Genomic DNA, 12,552 nt, shown 5'->3' on the forward strand with positions numbered 1-12,552 from the left:
CTTGTGACAGTAAATGGTGATGAAAGTGATGATGAATATGTTGTGACTGATAAATCAGTTAGAAAAAATCAAAAAAACTCCTTAAACAGATGGTCGATTTATAGCAACAGATGGTATATCTGTTGAAACAGATATCTGATGCAACAGATATACAATCTGTTGCCATAACTCAATTAATTAAAATGGTTATTAAAGAAAAGAAAGAAACGGAACGGTTATTAAAAACCAGGTGTATTCAATTTTTAAATTGAGAAAAAAAATTTTAAATTTAATAAGCTAAAAAGTTATGACTTGTCACAATAATAAAAAACTCACCAGCTTGATTTAATTAAGTCATTTCTTTTCACAAAAAAGAATAAGGAAATAAATGATAAACACAATTTAAACCGTAAAAAACTCACCAGAAATATTTTTATTTTTAAATCTTCTTTATTAATTTATATAATTAAAAAGTCAGAAAATTTAAATTTCATAAAGATAATTTATTTTTTAAAAAAATATATATATATTATATGTTGCAACAGATATATTATCTGATGCAACAGGTTAACTATTTGTTGCAACGGATGATATATATGTTGTAACAAATGATTTATCTGATGTAACAGATATATAATCTGTTGTCCAACTCAGTGTAAAAAAATGGTTGTTGGAAAGAACTAATTATTTTAATAATTATAAAGTTGAAAAGTCATGACTTATCACAATATTGCTTAATTTAATTGTCATAACGTTTTACAGTAATCAAGAATGTCATTAATAAATGGAGGTGAACAGTTTCAATTTTTTGCGTAACTCATTCAAGTTCAATCCTCTATAAATAGGTCCCTCCTTACTCAGTCGTTCATTCTACTACACACTATTTATTCCTTGCTCTTGTTACACGTTCAACTACTTTCTCCTCAAGGACTTGATAGTTTTTTCCTGTCTCTGGTAAGTTTCTTTCTTGATTTTTGTGTAAATATTCGTTGTATATTACATTACATTCGAATTCTTTCTTTTCTTTACTTTTGTTTTTACGTGTGTTTTATCAACTTATGCATTTTCTAGATATGATTGTTCCTGTATGGGATGTCACTATTTTATGAGACGTCAACGGGAACTGCAGAAGGAGGTTCATGACCTGCATTGGGAGTTGGCCGCCGTCAGAGCAAGGATGATGCAGGAGATCCGCAGGCTGAGGAAGGCGTTGCTGCTGCCCGTTGAAGATTGGTCGGCCGGCCATACAAATAATAATGATGATAATAATGATGATAATAATAATTAAGCTTTTTTTTTCTTTTATCTATGTATTTTTTTTGTTTGTTTCATAAAAAATTATGTTTGATGCACTTGACTTTTTATTTTTTATTTAATTTTTGTGTTGTCTATTTCTATTTCTTAACAAATGGAATGTCTACAATTAAGGAATAATTTTATTCCAGTATCAATAACAAGAACATATGAGTTATCTGTTAGGTTTGTGTTTGTGTGTGACAGAAACTGTATTTTGTTGTTCGAAACATATTAGTAATCTGATGAAACAGACTATTTATCTGTTGAAACAGATTACTAATCTGGTGCAACAGAATAACCATCTATTCGTTTCATATTACGGGCACCTAGAACCCATAAACATGAATCCAACATGAGTCTACTGTTACAACAGAACATTTATCTGGTGCCACAGATAATGGATCTGTTTAAACAGATTGCTCTTGTATTGCATTCATGTTCGTCTGCTAGCTATTATTGAAAAAACAACACACTAACAGTTACCCATATTCAACTAAAAAATATAATCTGACTTACCAAAGTCTTCTCTCAAGTAAATTCCAAAGTTGAAAGTGATTTGCGAAACAAAATTTGACATAAGAATTTGGTCAAAGAGCAGTAGTTGGGGTAACAATAACAATGGTCAACAAGAAGATATGAAGATGATAATGAAGTGTATGATGATGATAATGAATTAGAAGATGATGAATAAAGCAGCAGCAACAATGAACAATAAATATCGCGAAGAGAGAGAAAATAACAATAGATGAGGAGAGAGAAAAAGGCGTTTTTTTTTCTTCGCTCCCCGTTATATACTAACTAACATTTAGATCAAAGTGTAAATTAAAAATCTTGTGGGTTATTTTGAAATTTTCTAAACTTTCTTAAACCATAATTAAGTAATTTTCACATCTACTCAATTATTAAGACTTATGTCACCTATACTTATTGGTGGCAAATGGGCGGATTGGATTGGATTTGGACGGGTTAAATATGGATCGAGAAAAAATGGTTTGGATTACAATCTGCCCATATAAATATGGGTAAATATGGATTTGGTCAAATATGGATTGGGTAAAAATGGTTTCAACCCACTTTAACTCCTAAAGTCAAAAACTTAAAACTTCTATATCATAGCAACTTGACTTTTTTTTATTTGTTTTCTTTTTTTAGTTTTTTTCTCTCTCGCTCTTCTATATGTAGCCTCTAGTTTTATTTTTTTATTTCTTTTATTTCTTTTTTTCTCTCTTCTATCTCTACCCTCTGCTTCTCTTTTTTTTTTTTCCTTTTTAGTCTCCTTTTTTTCTATTTTTTTATTTATTTTTGTTTTTACTTCTTTCTCATTTTTTCATTTTGGGTTGTATTTTATGTTTTATATTTTTTTTATTTTCGAATAACATGGTTAAACCAAGTACAAATTATGGATGATGACTGAAATATCATAACCACTCAGTATATTTATATTTACCATCATTTTTTTTCTTTTTCCTTTTCTCCTTTTTCATTATTTTTTCTTTTTGATTTTTTTGTATTTTTTTTTTCAATTCTTTCTTTACGCTTTTTTTCTCTCTTCTATATCTAACTTCTACCTCTCTTTCTTCTTCTTTTTTTTTCTTTTTTGTTTTTTTTTCTATTTTTGCTTTTCTTCTTCTTTTTTTTATGATAATGAAATTACACTAAGCGCATATTGATTTATATTCGCTCAACATTTATAATTTGCGTAAGTACACTCAAGTGGACTCCACCTAATGGACAGATACAGAGATAGTATCCTGAAAGATCTTGGGATTACATTCGTCAAACCAAATATCATTAGCAGTCGCAAGAAGTAAACAAATCAAGGTTTCTACGTACTTCCTATCTTGCCTGACCCTAAGCTCTTATACAAATACAAATGTTACATTTTTATCATATGATACATGTTTATACAACTTGAATCATATGCATACTAATGATACTTGTATATATACAAATATAAATAATAAATTTGATATACAAATACTAATGACACATTTGCATTGAATGATACAGTGTATATTTATATATTTTAGTCTCGAGAAAATACAATTAATTCATACAGTTATTTGTATATAAATACAAATGATAAATTGTACATATTAACAACTAAGCTATTCAAATACAAATAATAAAATTATTTGAAATATATAGTACGATACAAATAAATTTAAAGTAAAGAAAAAATTTAAAATATAAAATGCAATGAAAAAAAAGATGAGGAAAAAAATATAAAAAAAAAAGAAAAGAAAAATGACGAACCAAGAATGAAAAAGGGGAAAACGGAAATACAAAAAAAAAAAAAGAATGCGAAGAAAAAACAAATAAAATTAAAAAAGAAAAAAATTGATGAAATAGAAGAAAGAAAAGAGTGTAAGAAACGAGTAAAAAATAAGTGGAAAAAAAACAAAAAATGAAAAAGAAAAAAAAATAAATCAAAGGAAAAAAGAAAGAAAAAATAGTAAATTAAAGGAAAAAGAAAGAAAAAAAAAACAAAAAAAAAAAACTAGAAAAGAAAAAAATAAAAGATAGAAAAAAATAATAATAAAGGAGTGAGACTATGGATTATATTTAATTGATAAGACATGCTATAAATTGTATAGGCTAAATGGAATAATTAGAAGTTTAAATTAATTAACTCATGTAGGTTTCAAGCGAATATGAATGATCAAATAAGAATGAGAAAGGGAAAAATGAAAAAAATATAAAGAAAAAAAAATAAATGAAAAAATGAGAAAGAAAAAAATAAATTATAAGAAACGAGTAAAAAATGAAAAACCAAAAAAATAAATTAAAGGAAAAAAGAAAGAAAAAAAAAACTAGAAAAAAAAAATTTAAACATATGTGGGTGATCTCTGTATTTAAATGGGTACCCATATTTTACCCATTTTGTCCATATTTGTATGAGCTTTTGAAATGAGTTGAAGTCCATGTTTACCCATTTGAAATATGAGTGATCCAATTCAATAAATATGGGTTAAATGAATTCTTTTCACAAATATGGGCTGAAATTGTCAGCCCTACCTACACCTCATTTTAAATCTGTTTTGTCACCTGTGGCCCAAACCCCCAACTAACATGAGATAGATGGAGTATGTAATTTTTAAATCTTGTGATCTTAGACTTATCATATAGAATGTTAAAATTTTAAAAAATTACTAAATATAAAAAAAGCCTTTTTTTAGGACATACCAAAAAAGAAGTAAGACAAATAATTAAAAGAGTAACAAATTTTTATGAGTTCTTTTATCTCTCTACTTTCTCTGATTTATATTATATTTTATTTTTAATGTTTATACTTAATTTTTAATGAATATGTTTTATATAATGATGATGGCCCTAATATTTTTTTTAAATCAAAATTAAGACAACTGAATGTTTACATAGCAAAAAACTTATAGTAAATTGGTATTGTTTAATTAAGGTAACATAGTGAAAATTATTTTTTATTTTTGGAGGAAAATAATTTTATACAGAGTATGTCAAAACTAAAAATACTATAACTATGAATAAGAAAGTCAATTAAATTACTCTTTATATCTTTATTTTGTTATAAATTTTTGGCAAATTTAGTACTAATAAAATTCATGAATAATTTATTTTGACGTGTCATTAGATTTTATTAATTATACAGTAAAAGAATATAATACAAATCAATTTTTTTAATTAAAATATTATTATTTTTATATTTAGAGTTTGGGCTCGGGCTTAGCACATGTTATGGCTAAGTAGTACTTATATATAAGAGAGAATAAGATAAGATTTGATAGTCCCCACAAAATATTTATACAATGAAATTGCTACATATGTCTATTATTTTTTCCAACACATTATTATTTTTGTCCTCATTCATTATTAAATGATTATTTTCATTTGGACCTCTATAACTGAATTATATATAGTATTATTTTATAATCCCTTCTTGTTTACTATTAGATTACTTTTTTTTTTGTATATATTTCTTATATTGAAATTTAATTATTTTTTAATTTATTTTAGGAAATTTATTAATCTCTAAAACAGCGGCATGTGATTGATAAAAATGAAGTATTTCCTCCTTGCGACATGAATCTTTATACTTGATGATGTGTCTTAATATAAAAAATTACTATTGAGTTTTTCATTATGTTTCAGTTGCTTACTACTTTAGTTTCAATTGCCTTCATATAATTTAATAAATAAGAAAATTTTAAAGATGTTTTACAAGACTTAAATTCAATCTCTAACCTCTGGAAAAAATTAATCTCAAAATATATATTGATTCACATAGGAGTGCAACTATTCAAGAAATTAATCTAACATATGATTTAAGTTTAATTTGAATTATTGGATGTTATATTCTCAAAACATTCCGTGAAAACAATTTTTATATTACATATTGATTTGAAAATACAAATATTTTTTTCTTTTAACTTGCAAATACGTTTATACAATGATTTAATTTTTAAGAGTTTGCAAAAAATTTTGAACTATTCTTTCAATAACTTAATGTTACAAAAAGCAAAAAGATAAAAAAAAGTAATTACAAATTTAATCTTTTATATTAGTTCGAATCTAGGATTATAAGCATCGGGCAAATGTAAAACTTTAATAGTTCTGAAATTTTATAGCCTAGATATGATTAATCTAAATAATATTGTTGAAAATATGAAACAAATACTACTTATTTAATAAATTACACAGTATATTTATATCTTGAGGTTGGGCCCAAGACTAATATATATATATATATATATATATATATAACACTATCAAATTTAATCTCGTAATGTATATATTCGGATATACGTTCGTGGTAAATTAAATATAATATTTTGAATATGTCATAATTAATTAAAAATTATTTCAAATAAAATCTCTATTATATAATAATAATATTTTAACATTTCTAGATTTACTCTCTCCGCTTAAAATATTAATAGACTATAAAAGTTATTATAAAGTAGTATACATATATCATAAATAAAGAATTTTTATACAAGTTAGAAATATTCTGGAAGGGTAATAAATTATACTTCTACCAAATGTCAATTTATATTAAACACCCCATAATATATTTGATATCACTAAAATTCTCAAACAAACCACCCGGGAACCGAACTATCAGTCCCAGCAAGTCATAAATAACGTGGGCAGTTATAAGAAAGCTCTAAATCCCAAAAATATATGAAAACACTGAAAATGACCATGAGGGTCATTACACATCCTCTCCAAACAACTCTCAATATGTTTCACTAAGCAGTTGGTCCCAATTTTCCATATGTAAATTATCATAATGAACACACGTTACTTTGTTTTGTCCATCATCATCTACTTCAAGCATTTCATAGTGACTCCAAATATGTGATCAACCTTTAGGTCTACTAAGTGGGGGCATGATGAAACCTAGTTAACAGAGAAACAAAGTATTAGTAAACAGAGAAACAAAGTATTAGTACTAACCTAAAGCATTCTTCATGAAATATGCTGAATTGAACACACACAACGTCTTGCCCTCTTCTCCATTTCAAAGAAATTTCAGCAGATCAGAAATTTCACTCATTTGACATTTACTTTAAAGTATGATTGAAGATCTCACCAAATGTGCACATCTATTTTATTTAGCTTTCATTAACTATCAAAGAGCACATTTCCAGCAAAAGTTGGCAATGATCATGATTTGCCAAATGTACATGCACACTAAAATTTGTCAACAATTCAAACTAACTATAAGGACAATTTCACTAAAATAACAACAATTTCACTAAAATAACAACATACCCGTGTATCGACATTAATTCGTAGATACCTGGTTTACAAATGTTCTCTGAAAACGACTCTTTTCGGCATTGAGTTGCACAAAAGAAGTTAGGTAGTCCTTCCTTGAAAAGTGACTTCTCAACAACAAAGAAACTAAACAACTAGATTAAGAAAAGGAGTCAGCTGGTTCAAATTTATGATTTACAGATTAACAAAATCATCAACTAACTTCCAAAACCTTCACAACATTAACTAATAAAACTAGAGAATTGTTACTTAGTCCAAAAAACAAGACTTTCCTGTTACTTAATAAATATAATGAATATAGTGAAGCCATGACAATGTTTACTATATGTTAAAGTGACAAGGAAAGGATTTCAAATGTTATTCTGTCACTATACAACCATGGTATAATGAATTTGTATCCGATCAAAAGAGAAAGATCTAGCCGGGGGTCTATCGGAAACAGCCTCTCTACCTCTTGAGAGGTAGTGGTATGGACTGCGTACACACTACCCTGCCCAGACCCCACTATGTGGGAATATACTGGGTTTGCTGTTGTTGCTGTTGTAAAAGAGAAAGATCTCTGTTGAAATGCACTGCACAGATCTCTTGCAAATGAATTACTCTATGTTCTAAATTTACAAGGTTTAATTCATTTTTTTGTTTCTCTTGCATCTTAAGAGGGAGCTACTTTTCTTAACGGTAGGCATTGGGACTGCTTCCAGTGGATATTGTTTGGTAGTTTTATTAGTCTAGGTACTTAGTAGATCTTTTTACCGACTCTGAGGCCATGAGATATTTTATAATAGAAGTAATATAGTTTTTCCATATAACCGTTGGTGCCTATGATTAGTTGCACTATATTGGTCTAAATATCCACTTGAAATAGGAAGGCAGTGAGACCACATACGTGTAAATCATGATTAGTAATTGATCTACTGCAATTGAGAAAGTTTACAATGGAGAGGGAGCCACTGAGTTCATACTCACTTTTATAGTTACTGTTCTTATAATAACCATCCAACCAACTTAGTAGAACATCTCACAACAGCTGCAGCCAGAATGGATCTCAACTTCGGTTCTAATTAGAAAGTTCTTCTCATTTCAACTACTTTCTTGACTATAAAAAAACTGATTTTGTTTTGTTATTCCTTTTTCACTGGGTTATTTATGTTGTTCTACCTTAGGAAAGAAATCTCAAGTTAGAAATATTTTGCATCCAGTGTGGACTGTCATATTTACAATATACAACAAGCACTAATGCTCAATCTTCATATGCAATAGAGAATTGCCAAAAGCCAACTAGTGTAGGAACTCAAAATCAAGGACTCATAACCCATATGAGATAAAATACAACGCATTATAAACTTGACCAAAACAGTATAAACTTGAAAAAACAAACATAAGTAACTTAATTCATTTCCAAGTTTGGCCTAAAAACAAGTCAAGACTCAAGTAACAAAAATATTAATAAATAATTCACCAAATGAAAGGTTCTTTTCTTACCCTGTCTAAGTTTCTCGAGAGAATCTAAATTCTTCTCGAGACTTATAGGTTGGGATTCACTTCAAAGTCAATCTTGTTGACACACTAAAGACTTGTATCAATTAGGAGTTAATGAACTCCTAAATTAATCAAGAATGTCCCCCCCTCCCCCGATACTAAAAGCACATTCTGATGCTACACTTGAAATAGGAACAACTAAAATATCTCAAGCCATCTCAAACTTAAAATCAGGCTTTCCAACTTTAATATCTTCTGCAACATATTTATCCAATGGTGACTTAGAATTCTCGGCTCCACTTCAAGATCCGTGTCTACTTAATTCCTCATAAAAGTCACCAATATCTTCCATAATCATAGAGCTTGAACTAGAAGCCTCCACTTCTGTTTAAGATAGGTTACCACCTTTGTCTTTTGAAATAGACTTTGCATACACATCAAACAATGATTTTGATTTCATGTACTCTCGTACATCTTTTTCTATAGTTGTCACTTTGTCCCCAAACATCTTCTTAAGTCCAAAACTAAGAGCAGGAGCGGAGCTACCCTTTAGATAGGGAGTTCATCCGAACCCCCTTCGACGAAAAATTATACAATATTTGCATGGTTAAAATTATTTTTTTATATATATATATAGTAGATATTGAACCCCCTTCGGCTAGTTCGTATGTTCTTGTAAACCCCTTAATGATAATCCTAGCTCCGCCATTAACCAAGAGTGGAAAATTTGTGGCGAGGATCCAAAACATAAGGTATGAAAATCATCTTATTCATTTTGGTTGCATCACCCCAATATTTCTCAAATTTCTCCATCTTTGTTGTCATTTGAGTCAAAACACTATCGTCACTTCATATCAATTTTGTCAAGTAAAATCCAACTTGACAAATTTCAAGAAAATAAATACTTGATGTAACTTGTTGATCTAGATTCCTTCAAAGTAAGCTTAAAAATTAATACAAGAAATTTGGAAATTTTTTTGACACTATCCAATCACTACTCAAAAGTGTACCTGCAGGTTGTTCATCCACAATATCACCATCACACACACGGATATGACCAAAATCAAGATGACGTGCCAAACCAATAGCACGATCAACATAATTTAAAATTGCACCCTCATATTCAATAGCTCTGTTCAACATCAAGTAGGTGGAATTCCATCTTGTAGGAACATCTAAGCATAATGATTTCTTAATAAGATTTTCATCTTCAAAACATTCTTGGAAGTTCTTCCATCTAGCACGAGATCGACTAATGTATCTCACTACTTGTCTAACTCGTTCAATAGATACAATTGCTTCTTTTATACCATCCTTAACGACAAGATTTATAATATGCGTCATACACCTAACATGAAGGTACTTACCACTAATAAGATTGGTTCCCCACTAAGTCAATTGCTTGGACAACTCAACCACACACACTATTTGAACTAGCATTATCACTTATAACAGTGAAACTCTGATGCAATACCCACTCATGCTAACACTTAATAATACCATTTTATATATCTTCACCTCTGTGAATAGAAATTGGACAAAAATTGATTATTGTTTTACGCAAAGTCCAATCTTTATCAATCCAATGAGAAGTAATACACATACAATTGATTCTTTGCACAGAAGTTCAAGTATCAGTAGTTATACACACTCTTTATTGTGTTTCATTAAAAATGCTGCTCATTTTATTTTTCTCTTCATCAAAGAGATCAAAACAATCACGAGTAACAGTGGTATGAGAAGAAATTCAAAAAAAAAAGTTATACCACTTTCATAAGTTATTTAAAATTCTTTTTCAACAAATCTAAAAGGAAGCTCAGCAAGAATTATCATATGACACAAAGCTTTTCCACACTCTTCTTGATCAAATTTTCATGAAATAATTGATACATCACCCTTGTTACCCCCCGTAATTGGTTGAAATGCTATCGTTGATTGCCTAGTATCAATATTATGGGGCATTCTTTTGCATTTATTTATATGATCAAGAATTGTCGTCGTACCATGATCTTTTGTATCAGCCAAATACTCTTGTTTACAATAGTTACAAACACCTTTTTTATTTCCTTTGAAATCAACTTTAGTAGTAAAATAATTCCATGCACGAGATCTTTTTCTCCATTCTTTCTTTTCTTTAGACACAATGGTCTGACTTTGATTCACTACATTCGATCAGAAGCTCTACTTTCACCAATTACTTTATCAACTATAGTATTCTCTGTCATTTAGTTGTGTTATTGTGACCGTGATTTTAAAAAGAAAAATAATCAAATAACAAGACAACAAAACACACAAAAAAATCAACCAAAAACAACAAACAACAAACAACAACTATTTACTTGAGTATTTAGGTATTGAAATTAAGCAAGTTTCTTTAGTTTATCAGTTTTGTTCATTAAATCTGAAGAATTATTATTTGAATGATTCCATTCTACTGTTTGTTGTTATCTGAGTTTAACTATCTAAGCTATTACTACCATTTAGATACCACAATGTTGTCCAGTCCCATTTTCATATTTATTCTTTCTCTAGAGTCAAACATGTTGCAAATATTTTCTGCCTTTTCTATCTCAGTTCTAGCTTTGGTTCTCTCGATAATATTCGGCAATTAACACAATATCATCTGACAAACAGCAAGCACCATTAAACCTTATTCTACAAGCTCGATGTAGATTTATTAATGTAAACTAACGATTACAATAATGTTTTAGGTATTTCCTCCTAGTAAATTTGTGGCTACTTTTTCTACACCAATTGGATGAACTACAGATGGAAAAATCGAAGATGGGACAGAAATCGAAGATGAAACAGAATATTAACTACAGAGAATGATATTATCAGAATAAAAGTTACCTATTCACTCTTGAGTCTTGAGCGCAGTAGCAACAGTCAGCAACAACGTTTCATCTCTTAAACTGTTGAGCAGCAACCAGCAACAGTGTATCTCTATTCTCTAAGTGAAAGTAGTGAGACTTATGAGAGACAAGTAGTGAATAACCCTAAGTGAAGACTTGGTCCGATGGAATACTATTTAATTTACTAAACGTTACACAAATAAACAACTTATTTTTAATATTATAAAACATTTATCTTGCTAAATATACTATAAAAATTTCATAAATGTTATGTGTATGTTAGTTATATTATCTATATTAATAGAGAGAGTAAAGTAACTAAAAAAAAAAAAGTAGAAAAAAGTATAATTATTTTTAAAAAATTGATATTTATGTTATTTATACTTTAATTTAGTACACTGTACAGGGCCCAATTTATGGGTAACCTGATAAAGAAAACCCACTAAACTAAGCCCCAACTCGAAAACCCAGTACAGAAATTCAGAAATACATACTTTAATCCTTTCATAGCAATACTTTCATAATTGCATATTATAGCAACTTTTGATATGTATTTTTGCAAAGTGTTGCTATAAAAATACAAATACAATTATTTTTATTGCATTAATTATCTGATCTAAATATGGTAATAATTTCATAAATTAACAATTAAAGATTACAATCCCATTAAAAGCTCACTAATCACCCTTTTTCCGTTACCTTCCAACAACCCTATTCAAATTCAAAAAAAAAATTGTATTATCCACTCGCTATATGCATGATTCTTCTTCAAAAAAAAAATTCAATTCAATTTTCCAGTCGCTAAACGCATGATCCTTAAAAAAAAATCAATTCAAATTTTTGTTGAAGCTTCAAATTCGCTGTAATTGAACAATCAAATTCAATTGTACTTGTTGATGTTCAAAAAAAACATTCGTAAAGTTCAACTATCAACATTACCTTGTTTTCGATAACACTTTGGAATTCAATTATCTTCTACGAATTAGTGCTTAAGTGTTGTTTCAGGTAGTACCGTATTTTTTTTTTGAGTATATATTGTTTTTGCCGATCGTTTTTTTCAATTACTCAATTTGTGATGCATCGTAGATTTATTTACTGATACTCCTATATAGTTTTTTGTTGTCGCCGTTAAATTTTGTATGAATAATTTCTAAACGAATTTCGAGTTATAAGCAATGAAGGA

The 12,552-nt window shown here is 28.6% G+C and overlaps 1 long non-coding RNA gene across 2 annotated transcripts; it reads right to left on the minus strand.

The window, feature by feature from the left end:
• Positions 1-6,284: 6,284 nt before the first annotated feature.
• Positions 6,285-11,601, minus strand: LOC107843432. 2 transcript variants are annotated; one of them, XR_001666355.2, is made up of 3 exons: positions 11,368-11,538; positions 7,058-7,169; positions 6,285-6,654 (listed from the first exon to the last, which is right to left on the minus strand). It is a non-coding gene; the product is annotated as an uncharacterized LOC107843432 (long non-coding RNA). The 2 variants fall into 2 exon arrangements; XR_007046285.1 differs by lacking the exon at positions 7,058-7,169 and having other exon boundaries at positions 11,368-11,601.
• Positions 11,602-12,552: the final 951 nt, after the last annotated feature.

This window comes from Capsicum annuum, chromosome 10, assembly GCF_002878395.1.
Source record: "Capsicum annuum cultivar UCD-10X-F1 chromosome 10, UCD10Xv1.1, whole genome shotgun sequence".
NCBI lineage: Eukaryota > Viridiplantae > Streptophyta > Magnoliopsida > Solanales > Solanaceae > Capsicum > Capsicum annuum.